The 24,529-nt window shown below is 52.3% G+C and overlaps 1 protein-coding gene across 3 annotated transcripts in view; it reads right to left on the reverse strand.

Annotated features, from left to right (window-relative positions):
* The window catches only part of SPSB1 (splA/ryanodine receptor domain and SOCS box containing 1), a 78,520-nt gene that overhangs the window by 53,507 nt on the left and 484 nt on the right, over window positions 1–24,529 (reverse strand). Inside the window, exon 1 of one of the 3 annotated variants that reach the window (XM_063786657.1) lies at window positions 1,198–24,529. The exons of 1 other annotated variant lie outside the window; for it this stretch is intronic. The gene's annotated coding sequence lies outside the window, so the exon portion shown is untranslated. The remainder of the gene's footprint in view (window positions 1–1,197) is intronic. One more of the 3 variants, XM_525174.9, reaches the window with a different exon arrangement.

Genomic DNA, 24,529 nt, shown 5'->3' on the forward strand with positions numbered 1-24,529 from the left:
TGTTCTCACCTGGTGGTCTGAAAATCTCTACCACACGCCCCCACACCCCTTCTCCCAGATACCTAAACCAAATCCTGGAGCCAGATTGATTTTGGTGATGACTTTTATCAAGCACTTACTATATACCGGGTATCATCAAAGCTCCCAGTGGTTTTGCACACACATGCCACCTTCCGCCAGTGACATTTATTCCCTTCTTCCCTTCCTCCTCCCTCTCCAGTGCTTATACATCCCAAGGCCCAGTTTCAGCATCACCTCCTCCAGGAAGCCTTCCCAGATTCACCTGCTGAGAGTAAACCCTGATCCCCAAGGCCAGAACCTTGCTGGCCTCTAAGCACCTTTCTCACCCTCTGCCTAGTATAATATATTATTTGTGAGTTCTCTCTTTCCTTCGCGAGAGCACCGGAAGCAAACCCTCACAGGCCAGGTTAAGGATTCTAAATTCCACAGTGTGTTTCCACTTGGAAGCAGGAAGGTGCATCCAAGGTGAGGCCTGGCCCTGCTACGGGCCTGGGATCTCTGCGATCAGAAGGAGAGCACGAGGCAGCTCCCTCTACCCGGGGGCACTCTTATACCCGCATTTCACAGATGGAAACTGAAGCTCAGAGAGGTCACAAGGTCCGGCCAGGTAATAGGAGCAGGGAGAACCGAGGTGGAAAGCCAGCCACCTGCCAAGCTGGGCTCGAAGCTGCTGCGGCCCCCAGACCCAGACCCAATGCCGCTTCCGGGGCGGTCTCCTCTGGAGAAGCAGCCGTGGTCCTGACGAAGGCCCGTGCCGCGCCACAGGAATCCGGGAGTCACGGCTGACCACCTGCGCCTGTGCCCCAAGATGGCGGGAACAGGTGGGCTCTAAGGTAGCAAAACGCTCCCAGCCTTTCGTAAATGGCAGCCCCTGAACCCGCTTCGATCAGCCCCCACCTCCTCGCCATCCAGCACCTCAAGGCGTGATGCCCGGCCCAGCAGCAGCCCCCTAGGACCCTGCCCTACGTGCCCATCAAAGTCTGCTCTGCTTGCTGAGTACCAGTATCACCTGGTTGAGCCCGTGTGGGGACACACACACAGACACACACACAAGCACATATGCACACACATAAATACACGTGCACACATGCCCCTCCCTTGTCCCCCAGGGGCTGTCTCTCACCTCTGCCCTAGCACAGTCTAGCATGCCAAGGGACACCCCCATCTCCAACTCACCCGAAGCAGGTGACTCACCCACAGGGAGGGTCTCCTTCCCAGGCCAGGTCTCCTGGGGGTGCCGGAGCCCCAGGATCAGGGAGGCCGGCTGTCTGACCTGGCACCTTCCTCTTCACCCAGGTCCCCACCCCCCGATAGCCCAGGGCAAGGCTGAGTCAGGAAGAACACAGGACCACCGTGGTTCCCTCAGCAGGACCCGGAGACCACTGTGCCGCTGCAGCCCCACCACCTCCCTGACCTTGGGCACCTGGTCCCAGCTTGCAAATGACTAAGCAATTTCCACCTCTGAACCCGTCTGCCAAGAGGCCCCGCTGGCTGCAGAACTGCACCAGGATGCCCGGAGCTGCACGCGTGAAACCCGTAATTGGCGAGCCCTCTTCTTGGGAAAGAAAACTCCATGTTTTGTTTTGTTTTGTTTTGTTTTGTTTTCCCCTTAAATGAAACAAATCCACCCACATAGTTACTGGAAACTCAAGCATGTGAAACTGAACCGTTTGCAAAGAGAATTAGTCAGCAACCTTGTGAGCAGTGCGGTCCCTCCGTAGGTGGGGCTGCCTGTGCTCCTGAGGCCCCCCACCAACTCCCCACTCAGTGTTCTTTGCTGCACGTGATGCCCTGGTAGAGGGTTGAAACGAGGCTGCATCACACAGGTGGAGGGCAAGGTCACTGGCATCAGGCCAAGGGTGCCATGCACATGTCACTGTGGGCCTCAGAGTGTGCATCACTCGATGGTTAGAAGCTGCAGCTCAGGAGTCACATTCACATTCAACTCCCACCCCGTCATGTGACTCAAACCTCTCCAGGTCTCGGTTTCCTCATCTGTAAAACGGGGAGAGCAGAAACCACAAGGTGTGTGTGTTGTATTGTAAAGACTTGCATGAGACAACGACACAAGATGCTTTGTGCCTGGTACCCAAAAGGCAGCCACAAAGTCCTGACTGCTGCTGTGATGCCCTCCTGCGGGAGAGCTAACGTGGGTGGGCAACACTGGCATGGGGCTGTGTCCCTTGGAGCCAGTACGGGGTCTTTTGTCGCAGTGGAATCTGCTGAGCTGGTTCCCAGCCCTACTGCTTTGTCTGTGATGCAGCATGGGGAGGCAGGCAGAGGGCCAGGCTGGGTGCCGGCAGGTGCAGCTCTTGTCCCAGCCCCGCTGAGCTTCTCAGCCTTGCCCTCCTCACCTCTACAGAGAGGGGAGATTCATCCCACAAGATGTTGTATTTTAAACCAGTGCAATGCTCTGTCTTTAAAAACAAACAAACAAAAATCCCACTGAATTATTTGCCAACATCTTAAAAAGTCTGGATTCTTGACTTCAAAAGGAATACTACAGTGCCAAGGACTCCACTCCCTCAGGTAAGAGAGGCCACTCCTGTGTGCAGGACATGCTGTTCTCCTTTGCCGCAGTCCTCTCCCTGCCCTGGAGCCTCCCACTGGCTGCCTCCCTCATTTGTGCCTCCTTCCTGACCCCTGGGGGCATGTGAGTTTGTGACCCAGTTTAAAACCCTACTTTTATTTAGGGGTACAACCTCAGCCACTTGCCACTAGAAATGGCCACAGGAAGTGTCCCCTGGGAATAAGGTAATTCAAGTCTGACACTCAAGGCTGATTCTTCCCGGAGAAAAACAAGACGATGTAAGAAGACCTATGCCCCAGTCTGGCTGAGGGACACTCAGGGATGAGGCTGCCACTTTCTGCAATTCTTTGTGTTATTTACTAGATGAAGAGCAGAGGCAAATATCTAGGGTCTTGCTCTCCCTTTCGCTAACCTGCCTCTCTCTCCATTTGGTGATGAACGGCCTTGTTGTGTAGATCTCAGCCCTCTGGGTCCGCAGAAGGTGGGTTGGCAGTCGGGGTCTAGATGCTCACAAGTGGGCAGCCCGGTGCCCATCTTCCCATCAGGAAGGTACCAGGATAGCTGCTCGCAGAACAGGGAGCCCTCTAGCTTTCCAAGCCAGACAGCTGCCTTGTATATTTAGGAGTGGGAGGGAGGAAGGATTCAGTGGGGCATGGCCAGATCTACTCCCGGCCCAGCAGAGACACTGAAAATGTCAGGTGGATATTTGGGGGTATTTTCCAGCTGTCCCATTCACTGTTTTTTTTTTTTTTTTTTTTTTTTTTTGAGATAGAGTCTCAATCTGTTGCCCAGGCTGGAGTGCAGTAGTGCGATCTCAGCTCACTGCAACCTCTGCCTCCTTGGTTCAAGCAATTCTCCTGCCTCAGCCTCCCAGGTAGCTGGGATAACAAGTGCCCGCCACCACACCTGGCTAATTTTTGTATTTTTAGTGGAAAAGGGATTTCACCATGTTGGCCAGGCTGGTCTCAAGCTCCTGACCTCAAATGATCCGCCCGCCTAGGCCTCCCAAAATGTTGGGATTACAGGCGTGAGCCACAGCGCCTGGCCAGTTGTCTTGTTCACTCCTATAGGGAAAAGCAGGAGATTCGAGATCCCCAGCCATCTCGCCTCTCCAATAACACTCCTCCATTCACTCAGCCTTCACTGAGCACCTGCTAAGGGCCAGCCACTGAAGCACAGCGGGCAGGCTGGACTGGCCAGGCCTTGGCCCCTGCTGCAGCTTCCTGGGAATGTTCAATCTTACCTTCCTGCCTGTGCTCACTCGACCCCTCCCCGGGAGCACCCTCCCATGCCCTCTCCTTTGCCTGGCTAAGGCTTCTCTCCATCAGAAATTTCTCCCCCAGCAGCCCGGGCCCACCCCTCCCAGAATTCACATCCCAGAATCCTCCCACCCCAGATCAGGAGCCTGTTCCCACTCAGAGGTCATGTGGGCAGCAGTTCGGAGCACAGACTGCCTGGGTCTGCGTCCAGCTTGAGTTCTTGGCTGTGCAGCCCTGGGCAAGTTATTTTATTTTATTTTATTTCATTTTATTTTAGAGACGGTGTTTCACTCTTGTTGCCCAGGCTGGAGTGCAGTGGTGCAATCTTGGCTCACTGCAGCCTCTGCCTCCCGGGTCCAAGCGATTTTCCTGCCTCAGCCTCCTAAGTAGCTGGGATTATAGGTGCCCGGCACCACGTCTGGCTAATTTTTTGTATTTTTTTTAGTAGAGACAGGGTTTCATCATGTTGGTCAGGCTGGTCTCGAACTCCAAACCTTGAGTGATCCACCCGCCTCAGCCTCCCAAAGTGCTGGGATTACAGGCGTGAGCCACCGCGCCCGGCCTTGACTTTTTTTAAACTTTGGTTTTCCTATCTGTAAAATGGGTAATCCCCATTCCACAGGGTTCTGTGCAGCAGTCAGTAAGTTAATGTGTGGAAAGTGCCCAGAACAGTGCCAGGCACAGAGCAAGCACTCAGTAAACATCAAGCAAACTGGTCTTGTTCTAAAGCCAGAGGTAAAAGGTGTGTCTGCAGGGGACACATGTTCTTGGGCCTGGCTTTGGACAATCGGCACTCACTGCCTCTGGCCACCTCACCTCCACTCCTTCCACACAGTTCCAAATGCCAACCAAGTAGCCTTCCCTGGGTGCCTTCCAAAACTGCGCCACTTGCAATAAGACTGACCAGGTTGAAAAAATCAAATAATAATAATAATAAAACCCAAAGAAAACCAAAACCACGCCAATTTAATGAGATGAGTCCATGCACAATCATCCAATCATTGCAAAATTCAGCTCATGAGCTGCTCGTCCAACAAAACTCCGTGCTGGCACCTGACTGTGTTACCATCAGCACTCAGGAAACTTGGGAGAATGCGGCCCTCCCCCAGTCCCCGCCGCACAGCATGCTGAGGTAGGGAGAAAAAATGAATTCTAGGACGGTGTCCACGGCTGCCTGACCACATGTGTGCACTAATAATCATCAATGTGTACATTTACAATAGGCGAACTGCGTGGCGTGTGCATAATACCTCCACAGCACGAAAGAACCCTGTGTTAGCGCTCACTGCCTACAATATTCAGGAAAGTCAGGGACTCCCTGCTTTGTCTCATAAAAAACCAGACAGACCGGACACAATGGCTCGTGCCTGTAATCCCAGAGCTTTGGGAGGCCAAGTTGGGAAGACTGCTTGAGCCCAGGACGGGTTCGAGACCAACCTGAGCAACATAGCACTGCAGCCTGGGTGACAGAGCGAGATTCTGCCTCGAAAAAAATTAAAAAATTAAAATAAAATAAAAATTAGCCAAGCGTGGTGGCATGTGTCTGTGGTCCCAGCTACTCAGGAGGCTGAGGAGGGAGGATGACTTGAGGAGTTTGAGGTGCAGTGAGCTATGATCACGCCACTGCACTCCAGCCTGGGTGACAGAGACAGGCAGGGCCAACGGCTACACCAAGACAAAAACATCATCTGCATGAGGTCTCCTGTATCTCAATACTTAGCCACTGGCTTAAGGAGAGAAAACCAGTCCCATTTTCCTGCTTTGTCTGAGCATAGCTATTTCATCTGGCAGAGGATGAAACAGGGCTCAGTGCCACCAAGAAAATTCATACCCCCCAGGGATGCACCAAACCCACCTTTTCAGGGAGAAAATAGAGGTCCCATCCCAAACACACAAAACGTTGTGGATAAAGCCACGTTTCACGTCTACCACTCGGCAACCCCGGCAGAAACATCCTGGGTGCTGACCCTTATCTATTCCTGCTCTTTGCCAGAAGTAGCGGGAGTTAAATCTTCTACAGAATGCTCCCCCGCCCCGCAAAAAAAAGCCTAGAGATAAGAGTGAGACTGCTCTGGCTCAAGCGTTGGTTCAAGTCTGATCCTTTTCCAGGACTTTGATGCTATTTCTAAGCCCGATCGGTCTTTCCAGAAAAGAAGATGTCCCATGCATGGTGAAGAGACCAGTGAATATTTGTTGGTGCTGGGTGGTGTGGGTATGGGGTTCAGGACACCAGTCTCTCTACTCTGTCCTGTGTTTGAAATTTTCCATTATAAAAATCTCCATAAATGCAGACAGCAAAGCAAAACCTCAGCCACGCCGAGACCCATCAGGGGGAAGACAGAAACCCCAGTCATGGGTCAGGACTCAGCTCAGACGCAGCCTCCTGGGTCGGCCCTGTCTGGGCATGGCTCTCTCAGCATAGGCACTGTGACAGCCAGGACAGAGCGGGCATTCAGGGAATACTGGCTGCATGATGAAGGCATTAAAAAAAAAAAAAAAAAACCCTTTATCCCGCGCTGTCTAGACACCCCTGAGAGTGGCGTGGGGGTGAGGACTTGGCTTTCAGGGAGCCTGGGAGGCTAGAGGCGGGAGAAGAAAGGATCTGTTCACACTGACCAGCTCAAAATTGGCCCGATAGGATACAATTAGAAGAAGGGGGGAACATATTTATCTTTTTGAACATTCCATTTTTCCAAAGATGGCGAAGTGTTTTTAGAAGAACCCTGACATGTACGTATAATTTATATATTACGGAATTGGAATAAATTAAGCACGCTGTGGCCCCCTTAGGATGACTTCCCCAAGCTTCACAAATGCAAGGCAACCTTTCTCATTAGCACTTTCTTCAAATCTCCAAATGAGAAGACCCTCAGACAGGAGAAACACTTGAGAATCTCCCCCAACCCCCATCTGCAGAGGAATGAGGTGACAAAGTCCTGCTGCCCAGGTCTCTCTTTTTTTTTTTTTTTTAAGACAAGGTCTAACTCCCATTGCCCAGGCTGTAGTGCAGTGATGCAATCACAACTCACTGCAGCCTCGACCTCCCAAACTCAAGTGATCCTCCTACCTCAGCCGCCAGAGTAGCTGGGATCACAGGCATGCACCATCACATCCAGCTAATTTTTCTGTATTTTTAGTAGAGATGGGGTTTCACCATGTTGCCCAGGCTGGTCATGAACTCCAGGCCTCAAGTGATCTGCCTGCCTCGGCCTCCCAAAGTGCTGGGATTACAGGCGTGAGCCACTGCGCCCGGCCCTTTAGGTCTTCTTGATCTATCCAGGAGCTTATCCCTTAGAAATCCAGGAAGGCGCCCCAAGAACCTCACATGAGATGCCTTGCCCCTCACAGAAATTACCGTTGTCTGAATCCTGTGAATCTTGAGTTTGCTTGAAGCTTCCTGGGATCAACCCAAGAGGCAAGTCCCACCAGCACAGGCCCTAGACTCTGTGGCCTTCCCACGGCAGGTGCAGGAGCATCATCACAGATGGCCCCTAGACTCTGCGGCCTTCCCACGGCAGGTGCAGGAGCATCATCACAGATGGCCTCTAGACTCTGTGACCTTCCCACGGCAGGTGCAGGAGCATCATCACAGATGGCCTCTAGACTCTGCGACCTTCCCACGGCAGGTGCAGGAGCATCATCACAGATGGCCCCTAGACTCTGCGGCCTTCCCACGGCAGGTGCAGGAGCATCATCACAGATGGCCTCTAGACTCTGTGGCCTTCCCACGGCAGGTGCAGAGGCATCATCACAGGCCCCTCACCATCCCCCACCTGAGGAGAGCTTTAGGGCAACAGGCAACACTACCCCAGCCAGAAGCCCAGGACCTCGGGCAGACCCACAGCCAAACCCCCAAGAAGACAGATAAGAGCTCCAGGCACAGCCAAACAAAAGGACCAGGAAGTTGAATTGGGTCTCCCAAGGGAGACTGGTCAGGGCCCCCAGTTACCACTATTTTATTCTACTCTACTCTACTGTATTTATTTGAGACAAAGTCACACACTATTGCCCAGGCTGGAGTGCAATGGTGCAGTCTTGGCTCACTGCAAACTCTGCCTCCTGGGTTCAAGCGATTCTCCTGCCTCAGCCTCCCAAGTAGTGGGATTATGGGCATGCACCACCATCCCCGGCTAATTTTTGTATTTTTAGTAGAGACGGGGTTTCACTATGTTGGTCAGGCTGGTCTCGAACTCCTGACCTCGGGTGATCCACCCGTCTCGGCCTCCCAAAGTGCTGGGATTACAGGCGTGAGCCACTGTGCCTGGCCTGATTACCATGTTTTAAATGCAAGGGAGAGCCTGGGCAACATGGTGAGACCCCATCTCTACAAAAACTTTTAAAAATTAGCCAGGTATGGTGACACATACCTATAATCCCCGCTACTCAGGACGCTGAGGTGGGAAGATCGCTTAAGCCCAGGAGTTCGAGGCTGCAGTGGGCTGTGACCGCACCACTGCACTCCAGCCTGGGTGACAGAGAGAGATCTGTCACACACACACACACACACACACACACTCACACTCTCTCTCTGCAGGGGAGCACACAGGAATTGAGGGGGGAGTCTAGCTTATCTGCACATCTCAGGAACAACTTTGGAGGTGAATGGCATGGAAGTGCAAGGACACCCCATGCCCACCGACGACCCCTGGGCCTGGCATTTGATGCCCTCCCTGCTACACAGCTCTGCGGCCTTCTCCCGGTCCTCCTCATGGCAGTCAATCTCCTGGTCCCCTACCATGAAGCCCCCCAGCCTAGAACAAACCCTCCTGACAGTCTCAGGAGGCCCTCTGTACCCACGCAGGCCTGGTGCCCGCCCAGCCCCTGGCAGGGAGCTCATGTTTCCTGCATACACCTGCTGGGCCACAGGCTCTCAGGGGCCTGGAGGTGCATCACACGCCTCCCAAGCTGTGCTTGGCAATAGCAGGTGCCCAATCAACAGGACTGGCACGTTCCACTGTCGCAGTAGAAAAAAACACAGGCTGTGGGGTCAGGCCCACCTTCCAGCATCCAGGGAGTCATGCCACTTCCTGCAACGCAGAAAACCTCTCTAAAAAAAGAGTCCTCCTTTCTCATCTGTAAACCGGGAGGTAACATCTAACTCACAGGACTGTTTAAGGGGTTAAAAACCCATCTACAGTGGCAAGCATAGCGCCTGGCTCATGGCACACATTCAATCAATACATGTGAAGACTATTTCAGGCAGAATCACACTCACAGCAGATGGGATCTGAGACACCCTAAACTAAATGCCGGCCCCAGCATGGGAGGGAAAAGGCAGGAACAAGTTGTCAGGAGCTCCAACAAGGAAGGGGCCAGTGGTCCCCCAGTTGATGACAGCTTAGGTTTTCTCTCGTGCCTGAGGCAACCCCACCCATCTGCTTTCTAGAAACTGTCCCCCGACCCACAGTCAGGGCACCGCGGCTCCGGGGGCCCTGGGTATGCAGGACCTACTGCTGGGTATGCAGGACCTGGGTATCCATGACCCCACCAAGGATGGGCCCAGGGCAAATGGCCCCCTTGCTAGGTGCCACCAGTCAGGGCAACTGCAGCACTGCCCCAACAGCACTGGCAAGAAGCTCCTAAGCACACTTCTGTCATCCTCTCTGTCAAATGAGAGGCAGTCCACCCCCTTTGGGCCTGATATGTCTTGGAAAACACTGGAAGGAATGGAATTAAGACAGCAACTTGCTAAAGCTGAAGTTCTGGTCCCAGACGGGTTAACAGGATTTGGAAGGGGCACCAAATTGCAATACTGTCAGCAACCAATCCTGGAAACAGCTCCTGCCCCCCAGGAGGAGGAGCACCATGAGTTACAGACCCCCAGCCTCAGGGTCGGTCCCCATGGGGCACCTCTGGCATCACAGTTGAGGGGGACCATGGCGAGGAGGGAGTGACACAGGGTAAGCCTGGGAGGGGCCACGCGCACCCCGAAGACCACATCACGGATTTACAAATTCACCGTAATAGCAACGGGAACTGCTGATGGGCTCAAGAAGGGAGCTGACAACAGGTGTCATTTTTAATAGATCAACGGGAAAAGATACAAATAAGTAACAAGATCGCTGGCTGCAAGAGGATGGTGGCTGAGTCTCTGGTGATGAGGGATATGGAAAGAAAGACAGGTGTTCCTATTTCCCAGCCAACCTCTTAGACAAGCTGTTTGGATCGGACTCTTCCATCCCACCTTCACGTGGCCTCTACAACTGAGCCAGGACGGGAAATCCAGCTTCCACTTAGGAAATGCTTCAATCTTCCATGCAAAATTTAATTAGCCAGAAGTCAGACGCAGAAGGCCATGCAACGTATGGTTCCATTTATATGAACTGTCCAGCACAGGCAAACCCGTCAAATCAGAATACAGATTGGTTCCCAGGGGCTGGGGAGGGAGGATGGGAGGTGACGCCTAATGTGGATGGGGTTTCCTTCCGGCGGGGTGAAGATGGTTTGGAACTAGACAGAGGGGATAGTTGCACGACATTGTGAATATACCAAATGCCACTGACCTGTTCACTTTAAAATGGCTCATTTTACATTATGTGAATTTCACCTCAACTGAGAAAAGACGGCCAGGCACAGTGGCTCATGCCTGTAATCCCAGCACTTTGGGAGGCCAAAGCGGGCAGATCACCTGAGGTCAGGAGTTCGAGACCGGCCTGGCCAACATGGTGAAACCCCATCTCTACTAAAAATACAAAAATTAGCCAGGCGTGGTGGCACGTGCCTGTAATCCCAGCTACCCAGGAGGCTAAGGAGGGAGAATCACTGGAACCTGGGAGGCGGAGGCTGCAGTGAGCTGAGACTGTGCCGCTGCACCCTAGCCGGAATGACAGAGCGAGATTCCACTTAAAAAAAAAAAAGAAGAAAAGTAAAAGAAAAAAGACACCCTAATTAGCCAATGTCACAGAACACATCTGCATGTCCAGGACATCTTGCTTGGGGCTGACTTTACTTTCTCTCCTTAGCTCAGACACCAATCCCCATTACCTGGGACCACTTCTGACTCTCATCAGCCCCCTGCAGCCTATTTACCCAGCCACAGTGACATTCACTCTGCTGACCTATCTCTCGGATCGCTCATTTCTTCCTCGCTCCTCTTTTGTGGCAAATGGTGCTGAAGAGTAAGACTGAGAGCCTGGCTGCTGGGGCTCAGCTCCCAGCTCTTCCCCTGGGTGGCAGGGAGGCCCAGAGTTGCCCTGGTTTTTCTCATCTGTAAAATGGGTAGTACCTACCCTATAGGTATCACGGACATTATGACGACTGAATGACTTGATGCATGCACAGCACCTGGAAGTGTGCTCAGATATGCCACATCGTTGATGGCTATTGTCACTGACCCCACTATAGACAGACCCCAGTCCATGCACCTCCCACAGCCCCCTCCACTCCATCCATCTTCCACCTCCTCCAGGCTGGGCATCACAAAGGAAAACTGGTTATCCCTCCCACTCCAGCTCTGCTGTGCTCCAAATGCTCTCCGTGGTGGAAACCACAGAGCAGAAAAGCCGACTGCTGCAGGACGCGGCTAGGAAGGCCCAGAGCTCGGCCATCCCTCGGCACACCCGAAAGGATGAAGGCAGTTGATGGCAACAGGCAATCGCCTGAGGTGCCCTCAGTCCCTGCCCTGTGGGGTCAAGGGTGAGGCTCGCCCTCTAGCAACCCCCATGTCTCGGTTCCTCCCGCTGCAGGAGCATGGCTGGGACTCAGCCTGCTGGCTGATTCTCAAAAACCACTGCTCTGTCCCCAACACGCCTTCGTTCCCTAAAGCACGAACCCCTCTCCCACGTTACTCGCAATTGCACAAATGTCCCCAGGTCTGTGGGCCCTCCTGCCTCTCTGCACTCATTTCGGCCACACATGGGCACCCTTCCCGCCTTTCCAACCTGGCCACCCCTGCCACCAGTGTCCTCTGATACCCTGAGCGCTATCATCAGCAGAGACGGGCCTGTCTCACCCACTAGACAGAGAAAGCTTCCTCATTCTTTGTATCCTCGGCCCCAGCAGACTGGCTGCATACAGTAGGTGCTCAGCAAATGTTTGAATAAAAGCATGAATGACAAGTGGTCCACTAACAGCTCCTGAGAACAGAGGCTTATTCGGAGTTCCTGACCTCCCACGGGGCATGGAAGGAAGTCTGGTCTGAGAACGGAACACCTGGCAGTTTAGTTCCGTGACGGGGAGTCCCCACCCCCAGCACCCACACCCTGGGCCCACATCGAGCTCTCCCAGACCCTGCTAGGATCCACTACGCCACCGGTCTTACCGTTACTCCTTCATCCGACAGGTGTCCAAGAACCTACTGTGGACCTAACTACTGGGGACTCAGCCGTGAACAACAGCCATGTGGCCGGCCGGGTCCTGCCCTCCTGGAGCCCACAGGTCACCGGGCTGCCCACAACAGCAGCTGTCCCTGGCATGGCTGAGGGTGCATGTGTCTGGGTGACAGGGTGGACCGTGGATGGCAGGGCTACCTGCTGAAGGGGACATCCCTGGGAAGAGGGGAGGAGTGAGGGGATCCGGTTTTGGAAAGTGAAGCGAGAGGGTATGGGCCAGCCGGTAGGAACGGGCCAGCCGAGGCGGGACCAGGCAGCATGAAGAGTGTGAGACGGGGTCAGCAGAATATAGGTGACAGTGGCTGAGGCTATAAGGGAGGAGAGGGACTCTCCTGAGGGGGCAGATGGGCCACAAGGGCGAGAGGGAGAAGTGGGAGAGGCCCCTGTAGGGAAGGCAATGCCAGATGGGTCTGGGCACAGGAGGCAGGTGAAGCCCAGGGAATGGCCAGAGCTTTCTAAGCCAGGATGGGGCAATGGCACCCAAGCAGCAGAGGGTGAGCGCTGTGGCTCATGCCCATGATCCTAGCACTTTGGGAGGATTGCTTGAACCCAGGAGTTCGAGACCAGCCTGGGCAACATAGGGAGACACCGTCTTTGTGAGGAATTTAAAAATTAGCTGGGGGTGGTGGTGTGTACCGATAGTCCCAGCTACTGGGGGGCTGAGGTGGGAGGATTGCTTGCGCGTTGAGCCCAGTTGCCATCTGGACACGTCCACTCGGACCACTTCCACTTAGGACAGGTTCAAAGCACCTCCATGGACCTAGTCCCCCAGCCTGTAGGTCATTATTCACGATGACCCCCAAACTAGCTGGGAACCCGAGGCACCTGCAATTCTTCACCCTTCTCTACACCCCACATTCAACTAGTTACCGAAGCCTACCCATGCCACCTTGGAGATGCCACAAGCTTCCATCCCAACTGGCAGGTCAGGGATATGAACCGCCATCTCCCTGGCCTTCCAGCTCCAGCTTCCTCTCCACCAGATTCTTAAGGCGACCATAACTGCATTAGCCAGGATTCTCCAGAGATGCAAAACCCATAGGATCGAGAGGGAGAGACAGATGAGAAAGGATGGGTTAGGGGAACTGGCTCATCGGTTATGGAGGCTGGGTCCCACTACAGGCCATCTGCAAGCTGGAGACCCAGGGGAGCCAGGAGTGTGGCTCAGCCAAGTCTGAAGGCCTCAGAACCAGGGAGACCAATGGGGTCATTCTCAGCCCCGGGCCAAAGACCCCGGGGACCAATGGTATGAGTCCCAGAGTCTAAATGCCAGAGAACCTGGAGTTGTGACATCTGAGCGCAGGAGAAGGAGGATGTCCCAGCTCCGGGACAGAGAGCCAGGATTTGCCCTTCTTCCAGCTTTTTGTTCCATCCAGGCCACCAGCTGATTGGACGGTGGCTGACCCCATGGAGGGCAGATCCTCCCTGCCCAGTCCAGTGACTCCAATGCCAAAAACACCCTCACAGACACACCTGGGGCAGCCCAATCATTCTACACAAATGCCAAACCACTGGGCTTCCCTGTCAGCAGAAAAGGGATGGGCTCAGTGTGTGCTGAAGCATTGAGAATCATCAATGCTTTACCATCTATCCAGGTATTCCTTAGTCTAGTCAAGTTGACATCTGAAATCAATCATCACAGGTTCGCCCCTTATCAACTGGCACCCAGAGGCACCCACTGGCATCTCCTTAAACCATACTTAATCTCCAAGGACAGTATCAAGGTCATAGTTCCACCTAACGTGACACTACTATCCTGCATACCAAAGACACATTAATCCCTTCTCCAGAGAGGAGGTACAGTCCTTGAGTGCTATTCACTCCTCTCTCCTCTGATACTCAATAACTTAAATACTATGATGTAAAATTAATACTTAAATACTGCTATAGACTCAACACATGTTCTAAGAATAAGGAGTAAGAGAGGAAAGAAAACAGATATTTGCCTAATATACATGTAAATGCATACAACCGTATTCTGAACAAAATAGGGAGGAAATACTCCCAGCAATTCTGGCCCTTGTTTCTGTAACTGGTCACGTGGTTGGAGCTGGTATTTATTATAACTACCTCCCTCTGTCCTGTTCTGTGTTCCTTTCGTCTGCAACAAGCACCTCAGCTGGCTGTGGTTCTTTAAGTGGCAGAGTGACCCAAACATTCATTCCTGAAGGGTCTGAGTCATTCACAGTCCTGCCTGGATTGTATCCTTGTAATTTCCCATTGACTTAATCACAGGGCATGGTAATACTAACAGATGCCCTAAGGAGTATCCTGTACTCCAGACACACTCTTCCTTGCCTCATTGTGGAGCAGTCCAGATCAATCTCCCCTTGGTAGTCCAGATCAATCTCCACAGCCAACACCATCACTCCCCTCTCAGCCTGCTGACCCAGAGGCACAGGGAGCCCAAAGTAGCCAGGTGGCAGCCTTACCCCCCGTTCAATGGAATCACTGTTGTGTCTCCTGGTAGGAGCATTCCTCTCTCTGGAACCAAGACCTCCAGGCCAGCAGAGCATAAAGTCACAGGAACAGGAAGCAACAATTTCGCTAGTGGGTCCCTAGGGGATATGATGCGCAGTGCCACTCCCATTTCCTCCCCTTGATTCCTGGACCCGTGAATCCTGGCTACGGGAGAAACCAGCACCATATATTGGATGCTGATACAGAGTACATAGAGCCTTTTGAAGACCCCTGACCCAGCCCTACAAAGTATTGTCACCTAGCTGGCATTGTAATTGCAACTTCAAAAGACTCTACTGCCCTTCTTTCAAGTCAGCTGCTTCAGGATGGTGGGGAACGTGGTCATTCCCAGTCCCAGGTCAAAGACTCCGGAGACCACTCGTATGAGTCCCAGAGTCTAAAGGCCAGAGAACCTGGAGTTCTGACATCCAAGCGCAGGAGAAGAGCATCCCAGCTCCGGGACAGAGAGCCAGGATTCACCCTTCTTCCAGCTTTTTGTTTCATCCAGGCCCCCGGCTGACTGGATGGTGCCTGCCCACATGGAGGGCAGATCCTCCCCACCCAGTTGAGTGACTCCATTGCCAGTGTCCTCCAAAAACACCCTCACAGACACATCTGGGGCAGCCCGATCATTCTACACAATGTCAAACCACTGGGCTTCCCTGTCAGCAGAAAAGGGACAGTCTCAGTGTGTACTGAAGCATAGAGAATAATCAATGCTTTACCATCTACCTGGGTATTCCTTAATCTAGTCAAGTTGACATCCAAAATCAATCATCACAGGTCCACCCCTTACCAACTGGCACCCATAGGCACCCACTGGCATCTTCTTAAACCACAATTAATTTCCAAATAAAGGCAATAACAAGACCGTAGTTTCACTTAGCATGATAGGCGAAACCAGTGGGCTCGTGCTCACCGGCCAATTCCCTGCACATGATCCCAGTGCCACACTTCCTTGGTTGTGAAGTGAGCTCCCTGGAAGCAGTGCTACATGGACAGCATGACAGTGGGAAAGGTGTTCTGTCAATCAATGGATGGTGACTTTGGCAGAAGCACTGCATGCAGGGAAGACGAATCTGTATCCAGAATAAGTGCCTGCTCCAGTAAGGACAAAACGCTGCCCCTTCCAAAACAGAAGTGGTCCAATGTGCCTTCCACCAGGTGCAGTGATCATCCCGGGGAATGGGGCCATACTGGAGCTCAGTGTTAGTCTCCGCTTCTGGCAGACTAGCAGCCAGTGGTAGCCATAGCCAGGTCGGCTTTGGTGAGTGGCAGTCCATGTTGCTGAGCCCATGCATCACCTCCATCTCTGCCACCATGACCACTTTGTTCCTGAGCCCACCAGGCGATGACAGGGGTGGCCAGGGAAAGAGGCTGACGAGAATCCACCTAGGTCATCCTACCCACATACCTCATGTCCTGTGCGCACTCGGGAGGTCTATCCACATACATCTTCCCCCAATTGCTTTTTTGTTTGGTTGGGTTTTTTGATACAGGGTCTCATTCTGTTGCCCAGGCTGGAGCAATCACAGCTCACTGCAGCCTCAACCTCCTAGGCTCAAGTGATCCTCCCACCTCAGCCTCCCAAGTAGCTGGGACTGCAGGCATGAGCTACCACGCCCAGCTAATTTTTTATTTTTGTAGAGATGGCAGGGGCGGGGAGTCTCACTATGTTGCTCAGGCTGGTCTCGAACTCCTTGGGCTCAAGCAATCCTCCCACCTTGGCCTCCCAAAGTGCTGGGATTACAGGTGTGAGCCACTATGCCAGGCCCCCAGATTTCTTTGTCACCAATCTTCCAATCATATTCTTTCCAAGTCCCCAAATCTCTGACCATCCAGCCAAATCATCAGGCACAGCCCATGAATCAGTATATAATCACTCATCTGGCCATCTCTCCTTCGAAGCAAGGTGCACAACCAGGTGCACTGCCCGAAGCTCTGCCAGGGAGGATTTCCCTTCACCCCCATCCTTCAGAGGTGTCCCAGCAAGGGGCTATAGTGCTGCAGCTGTCCACTTTCGGGTTGTGCCTTCATATAGTGCAGAGCCATCTGTAGCCATCTGCAAACCAGGCTGACTAAGTCTTCTCTTCCACTGTCAACCGATCAGAGGGAACTCCCCAGGAGACCATAGATACAGGCTGGAGAGAGAAGGCAGTGGGCAAAGTAAGAACCATGGGCCTTTGGACCACTTCCTCATGTCACTTACTTGTGCCTTCAGGACCTGCTCAGACCTGATCCCATATATACCACTTCCTCTCGATGGCAGCGTTCTGCCACACATGCCCAATGTCTGGTTTGGTCGGTCAGATCATAGATAACACCCACTTCATGATGGGCAGCTCAGGTCACACGGCAACTTCGTGGCTGATGGTCAAACATTAAGTCTCTACTAGGGTCCAGTATTAGGCCAAGAGCTGTCTCTCAAAAGGAATGAAGTTATTTGTGGATGATGGCAGGGCCTTGCTCCAGAACCCCAAGGCCTGTACTGCGATTCATCTACAGGGGCCTGCCAAAGGCTTTAAGCAGCCTCCCTGTCTGCCGCTGACCTCAACCACCACTGGATCTGCTGGTGGCCCAAGCGGCAAAGCAGGTTGCACAGCAGCCTGGACCTGTTGCAGTCTTCTGCTACGGGCCCCACTCAAAACTAGAAGCGTTAGGGCGACTTAGCAAATGGGCTGGAGTAACACACCCAAATGAGGAATGTGTTGCCTCCAAAGTCCAAACAGGCCCACGAGGCATTGTGCCTCTTTCTTGGTTGCAGGAGGAAAGCTGTAACAACTTATTCTTCACCTTAGAGGGGATACCTTCACAGGCCTGACACTACTGGACCCCGAGAAATTTCACTAAGGGAGAAGGTCCCCGAATTTCAGTAGAATTTATTTCCCATCGCTTGACATGTAAATGTCCTACCAATAAGGCTACAGTGGTTGCGACTTCTTGCTCACTAGGTCCAATGAAGCATAATGACATCAATGTAATGGACCAGCATGAGACCCTATTTTTTTTTTTTTTGAGACAGGGTCTTGCTCTGTTGCCCAGGTTGGAGTAAAGTAACACAATCACTGCTCACTGCAAGTCTTGACCTCCTAGGCTCAAGCAATCCTCCCACCTCAGCCACCCAAGTAGCTGGGACCACAGGAATGCACCATCATGTCTGGCTAATTTTTTTAAAAGGTTTTTGTAAAGACGATAATGGTGAAACCCCATCTCTACTGAAAAAAAAAAAAAATTGGCTGGGCGTGGTGGTGCGCACTTGTAGCCCAGCTACTCGGGAGGCTGAAGCACGAGAATCACTTAAGTCCAGGAGGCAGAGGATGCAGTGAACCAAGCTCAAGTGAGACTCTGCCTAAAAAAAAAAAAATTTTTTTAATTGAAAAATTGTAGAGATAATGTCTCACTATGTTGCCCAGGCTGGTCTCAAACTCCTGAGCTCAAGCAATCCTCCCACCTCAGCCACCCAAGTAGCTGGGACCACAGGCACACACCATCATGCCTGGCTAATTAAAAAAAAAAAAAAATTATAGAGATGATTTCGGCCCGGGCGCAGTGGCTCATGCCTGTAATCCCAGAACTTTGGGAGGCCAAGGCGGGTGAATCACTTGATGTCAGGAGTTCAAGACCAGCCTGACCAACATAGTGAAACCCTGTCTCTACTAAATACAAAAAATTAGCTGGGTGTGGTGGCGCATGCCTGTAATCCCAGCTACTCAGGAGGCTGAAGCAGGAGAATTGCTTGAACCTGGGAGGCGGAGGTTGCAGTGAGCCGAGATTGCACCATTGCACTCCAGCCTAGGCAACAGGAGCAAAAAATCCATCTCAAAGAGAGAGAGAGAGAGAGAGAGAGAGAGAGATGACGTCTCACTGTGTTGCCCAGGCTGGTCTCAAACTCCTAAGTTCAAGCGATCCTCCTGCCTCGGCCTCCTGAAGTGCTAGGATTACAGGAGTGAGCCACCGCACCCAGCCCCAGCATGATATTTGTGGAAGGGAAAGGTGATCAAGATGACTGTGAACTAAACTGTGACATAGGGCTAGAGAGCTGATATACCCATCAGCCCAGACCGCCAAGGGGCATTGCCGGCCTTACCAGCTGGATGCAAACTGCTTCTGCTGGGCCTTATGGACAGGTATAAAGAGAAGGGCATTCGTCAGATCAACAGCTGCATGCAGTAGCAGGGACCAGAGATGTGTGAATTTTGCAGTCACCACTTGGTTAAGTTTACAATAATCCACTATCAGTTTCCAAAGTCCATCTGTCTTCTGCACAGGCCAAATCGGAGAGTTGAATGGGGATGTGGTGGGGGTCACCACCCCCGCCTCCTCCAAGTCCTTGATGGTGGTGCTAATCTCTGCAGCCCCACCCCAGGGATGCAATGTTGCTTTTGATGTACTATTTTCCTAGGCAGAGGCAACGCTAATGGTTTCCACTAGGCCTTTCCCACCATAATAGCCCTCACCGCACAAGGCAGGGAATCAGTGCGTGGATTCTGCTAGGCGCTAAGTATGTCAACTTTGAATCTGGAACCAGGAAATAACCCCAGGATGGGTTCAGGGATCCACGGGAGCCACCAGGAGTCAAACCTAAGCTAAAACTCCATTGATCACCTGACCTCCATAAGCCCCTTCTCTGACTAGTGGGCCACAGTGAGTGATATTTTTGGTTTCCTGGAATCAGTATCAGTTCAGTAACCAGCTATCCCTGAACAGTCTAATTATTTCCCTTTCCTCAATACATATTCACTCTGGTAAAAGGTCACAGGTCCCTTTGAGGAAGGCTAGGAGAAAAATTAATAGCATAAACTTTCTCTAGTGTACTGAGGTCCTTCTTCAAAGGGACCCAGCTTCCAATTCATTCATTCATTCATTCACTCATTCATTCACTTATTCATTCATTCATTCACTCATTCATTCATTCATTCATGGGGGCTTAGTTGTGTAAACTGGGTTAAGTCTGGGAAGTTGATTGAGGGCTGTGATTTTCTGTTGTAATTATTTTTCTGTTTTAATTATTCAAGTTAGACTTTTTTTCATTTGACCTGTAAGTTTCTGCTTATACAGAAAACTTAAAAGAATCAAGTAACTTACAAGATCAAGTAAGAATTTCACAGGTTTCCTGTCTATTTCACTTCTAGGAACACCATGATTAACTATCCAATGCCATAGATCCACACAAGTCAGACTATTCTGACGGCAGCTTTGCCTCTGCCATCCATTAGGTAACCACACTCACCTTGCCTTGGATGGCTGAGTACTGCCACTTGGCCCCTGCACTCCAAATGCAATTACTCCCGTTGCATTTAAGTTTTCCATTTGAGTGACTGCGGCTCCCACTGTAAGGGCTGGATCATGGAGCTCTTCAGGGATGCTGGGGCCCCCCTCACAAATCTATTTCTCAACGTATGGGTGAAAGATCTGTCTTCTGAATCTTCCCAGTGTGGGTGAGTAGCTTTTAAGAGACAAATCCACTCCAGCATTCCAATGTCCCTAAGCCTTTGAATCCCTAACTCTACATGAAACCCAAGCCTATGAATCCCTAACTCTATATTAAACCAAAGGAGACCCAGAAACTCCAACTCACTCACAGTGGGTCATCCTTTGATCCATGTTCCAGTCAGCCAACCAAACAGATCTCTTCTTAACCCCCTGAGCTACAACACCAAGTGCAGAATCTCCGCTTAGTTGGCCCATATCCATAAATTCGGCCGGATCCAACTTCATGTTCATTCCACATCCTAATATCCACTCCCACTCATGCTCCCTTGGTGTCTGCTTATATAAATAAGAAAACTCAAGTGGTTCTCTTGGCGTGGAGTACAGCTCCTCACTCTGACCTTGGAAAGGGTGTGACCAGATCGGCCACACTCAGACTGTCTGGCAAGGTGTGTTCACAACTGGGGCACCTGTCAAGCCCTTCTCACAGGTAGGTTTTTCCAACCCTAGAATCCTATATTCCTACTCAGCAGTCATTTCTCAAGTGTGGAGTTTGCATCCTGATACTTTCTTCATCTTGTGCTCAAATCACCCAATGCCTCCCTACTTTTCCAAGAGACGCCCAAGGGTGGCAGAGGTTCTTGGATTCCTCCACCCATCGCCTACGCAGTAAACTCAAGAGGGTCAGGCTAAGCTTCAGGTCAGATTCAGAGCTTGTTGACAAACCATTCTCACAGTCACATCTCCTGACACCCAGCCCTGCCACAAATCCCATGCCTGCATTGCACAAGGTCTGGACCTCAATGGCAGGCAAGGCTGGGCTGTGCCTTGGCGGATTCTCTTCCCCATCTCCAAGAAAGGCCCCGAGAGCCTAAGCCTGTTGTTGATGTGGTCTGTCTCATGACCACTGGACTCATTTATTTTTAACGTTGGGCAATGAACAGAACTTTTAAAACACAAAGCAAACAGGCAGCTTCCCAAAGGTTTCAGGGGGTTGGCAGCAGGACAGATCCCCCAATGTGCTGTTGGGTTTTGCCATCCTCCCTTTGTCCAAGCAAGGAAGGAGCCTCAAGCCCAAGTCAGAAAGGACGTACATCTCCCGACTCTTGCCCCGCATAGAGTAACAGTCAACCTCTTTGAGACGTGATGCTTCCTTTAAATGCTTCTTAGGAAGAAGCTACAGATGACCTGACATCTTGTATTTGCTTCAAAATAATCCAGCGTGTGTGTGTATGTGTGCATATATGTGTGTGCATATGTATGTGTGCATGCACACGTTTGTATATGTGTGTGTACACATGTGCACATCTTCTGTGAGCATAAGTATGCATGTGCATATGTGAGTATGTGTATGTGTGTGCATGCGAGGTGAGGAAACCTGATCGCTCATTATACTCTGCCTCTAACTTTGGTGTGTTTGACATTTTCCATAATAACAAAAAATTTCACTAAAAAATGAGCCCATGCTTCTTGAAGAAAAGGCTCAGGTGGTGGAGGTGACAAACTTACTGGTGAAGGGCTTGGGTGCCAAATCTGGATTCGAGTTTTGGCTCCACCATTCCCTTGCCGCGAGACCTTAGCCAAGTTACCTGCAATCCTCAGCAGAATGGACATGGAGGCAAAACCCACTTCTCAGGGTCCTCAGGAAGCCCATGAGTCAATGCGTCAAGGACTCAGATCAGAGCCAGTACTCGCGCACACCGTGAAACCATGAAACCATTTCCCGCTATTATTATGCTTAGGATTCAAACAAAGTCACGTCCATAAAGCACTCTGTAGCACAGAGCCGGGCACCTGGCTGCCAGTGGAACTTTAGACTGGGGGAGATGTTATCAGGCAACTGGGGGAGGGGAGAGCACTCACTGAAAGTCCAAAATCAAAGTCCCTTAGAGTCTGGATTTCACTGATCTAGTGTTGAGGGCTGGGGAGAGGATAACACACCCCTGGGCAGACTGAGGCACACCTGTACCTGACCTTGTGCTTTCGTCTGATAAAATTTTTCAGAACAAAAAGATATACTGAGTCATGCACACCAGCTAAAACCTATGTCTCGAGAAGAATTGATACAAAATGCTCAGACGAACTCATGAACACCATAAGAATCAGAGGTTTCGCCAAATTTGAAAATGCGTCTGCAGGCAAGTTTCCATCCACCCAGGAGGAGGGGCAGGTGCAGGAAGGGAGCACGGCACATACCATGGGGGTGGGAGGGCAGCGCTGGCTTCCACGGGCTAGGCCCCCACCCCATTCCCCAGCTCTGGTGAAGAAATTAAACATCTGTGATGATTCCAAGGGGGTGAGATTTTGCAGCAGCCCAGAGGAACCCACTGAAGGGTGGATCCAGCCTTACTACAGCAGCCCAAGAAACGGCCTCACCCAGCTCCAAAGTGACATCACCAGGGCCCCAGGCAGGACCACTCCTTCCTAAGAGCCCTGAAACCCACTGATTCTTCCCAGGGCCAGGCCTCTCTGAAGCCGGCATGGCACCCGCCTTGCTCCCTGCTCGGGGCTGTCTGAGCCACTGGGGCCAACGTGCTACTGCTTTTGTTTTCTCTGCTGCTAGGGTGGTAGCCAGACTGGAAAAGGAAGACTTGTAAAGTGATTGCCTTAGTCCACTCCACACCTCCCCAACCGCAAACACACACACACACTCACACTCCATCTACTGGGTAAAGTGCTCCCTGCAGAAGAAAAGCAGCTGTAAGAGAGCAGGAGTGCTTTAAATGATCTAATCCAGCCCATCACTTCACAGCTGGGGAGACACCAAGTGCCTGGCCCATGACCTCAGTGCTGGGGACAGTAACCAACAGCAACAGTTTCAGGACTGGGGAGTCTTGGTCCACAGCCCTGGCTGTGCAGTCTGGGTAAGTGAACCACCCTCTCTGGGCCTCTCTAGGACAGGCTGGCCTAGACAGTAAGACAGGACTTCCCTGACTCCAAAATTCCTCAGTGGGGAGAGACCACCTGTGTCGCCCATGCTTAGCCCAGGGCTTTCCACCACTGGGAGGGGGGTCTGAGGAGGGGGACAGGGCAGAAGGGAGAGGCCCCCATCCCCTTCTTTGCTTGCTGTTCTCCTCACACCCCACGATGAGAAATGAAGTTGTGGGCCCAGCCCCCTCAACGAGAAAATTCTTCCAAGGACACCAAACCTTAGTCACCAGGGATGGCGCTTTTACCATGAACACCTGTTAAAACTCAACTCATGACCAGTTTCTGATGCTACAGACTGGAGTGTTTAATTAAATATTACTCACTCAGGAAGCAGCCCCTGCCAACTCACCCCCAAACTGTGTAGTTCATTTTCAGAGAAATGGAGAGAGGAAGAGCCTGCGCTCTCCTCGGGGGCACCAGCAGGGCTTGCCTAGTGGGGTGTCTGTGGCCCAGCATGCCCGGCTATCCAGAACCAAGCAAAGAAATCACCATGAGGAGCAGTACCTAGGAACCAGAGGGCCCCCTGGATGGTCCCCACACACACTCACAGAGAAACACACACAAAGACACACAGACACACACTTGGAGACACACAGACACCCACACATACACAGACGCACTCAGAGACACAGACACAGAGACAGACACTCACAGAGACACACGTGTGGACACACAAAGACACACAGAGACACAAAGACACACACTCGCACACAAAGACACACACAGACACAAAGACACAGAGACACACATTTGCAGAGACAGACACTCAGAGACACAAACTTGCAGAGACACACACCCAAAGATATATACACACTCACACACAGACACACACTCACAAAGACACACACATACACAGAGAGGCACACACAAATACACAAAGACGCACTCAGAGACACACACACACAGTCACTTAGAGTCTCAGGCACACATTGACAGACACACAGACTCATACACACACTCAAAGGCACATAAATACACAGATGCACTTAAGAGACACACACACCCCCACATGAACACACAGACACTCCTACGCAGGCACATATTCACAAGGACACGCACAAACACACACGCAGATGCACTCTCAGAGACACCCGCTCTTCCTGCAGACCCGCACCCTCCCCTCGGGGCCGTCCCGTCCTCACCGGAGCCTGGACGCCACCGAGCCCAGTACACGCCCGGGGACTGTGACCCATCCGCGGTTCCTCCCGCGGGCCCAGGCCGCCCTTGTTTTTCTGATTTAATCGATTTCCTGACAACCCTCCGGCTCTCCCTCCGCTGCTGGGAGAAGCCGCGGCGGCTCCGCGGCGGCAGGGAGGGCGGCGCTCGGGTGTCCCCGGCAGGCTCCCTGGGGGAGGCGCTGCGGGAGGGTGGGGGCGCCCCGACGGGGGACCGGGCCGCGCCGCCAATCCCGACTCGGACTGGCGGGAAAAGCGAAACTAACTCAGCCGAGCGGGGTCCCGCTTTCCCCGGGCTAAGGGGGGGACGGGTCGGCGGCCCCGGAGCGCCCCAGCCCCTACTCGGGACCGCAACTCGTTGCGACGGTCCCCGCGCCCCGAGACCCCCGCCGC

Source organism: Pan troglodytes, chromosome 1, assembly GCF_028858775.2.
Source record: "Pan troglodytes isolate AG18354 chromosome 1, NHGRI_mPanTro3-v2.0_pri, whole genome shotgun sequence".
NCBI lineage: Eukaryota > Metazoa > Chordata > Mammalia > Primates > Hominidae > Pan > Pan troglodytes.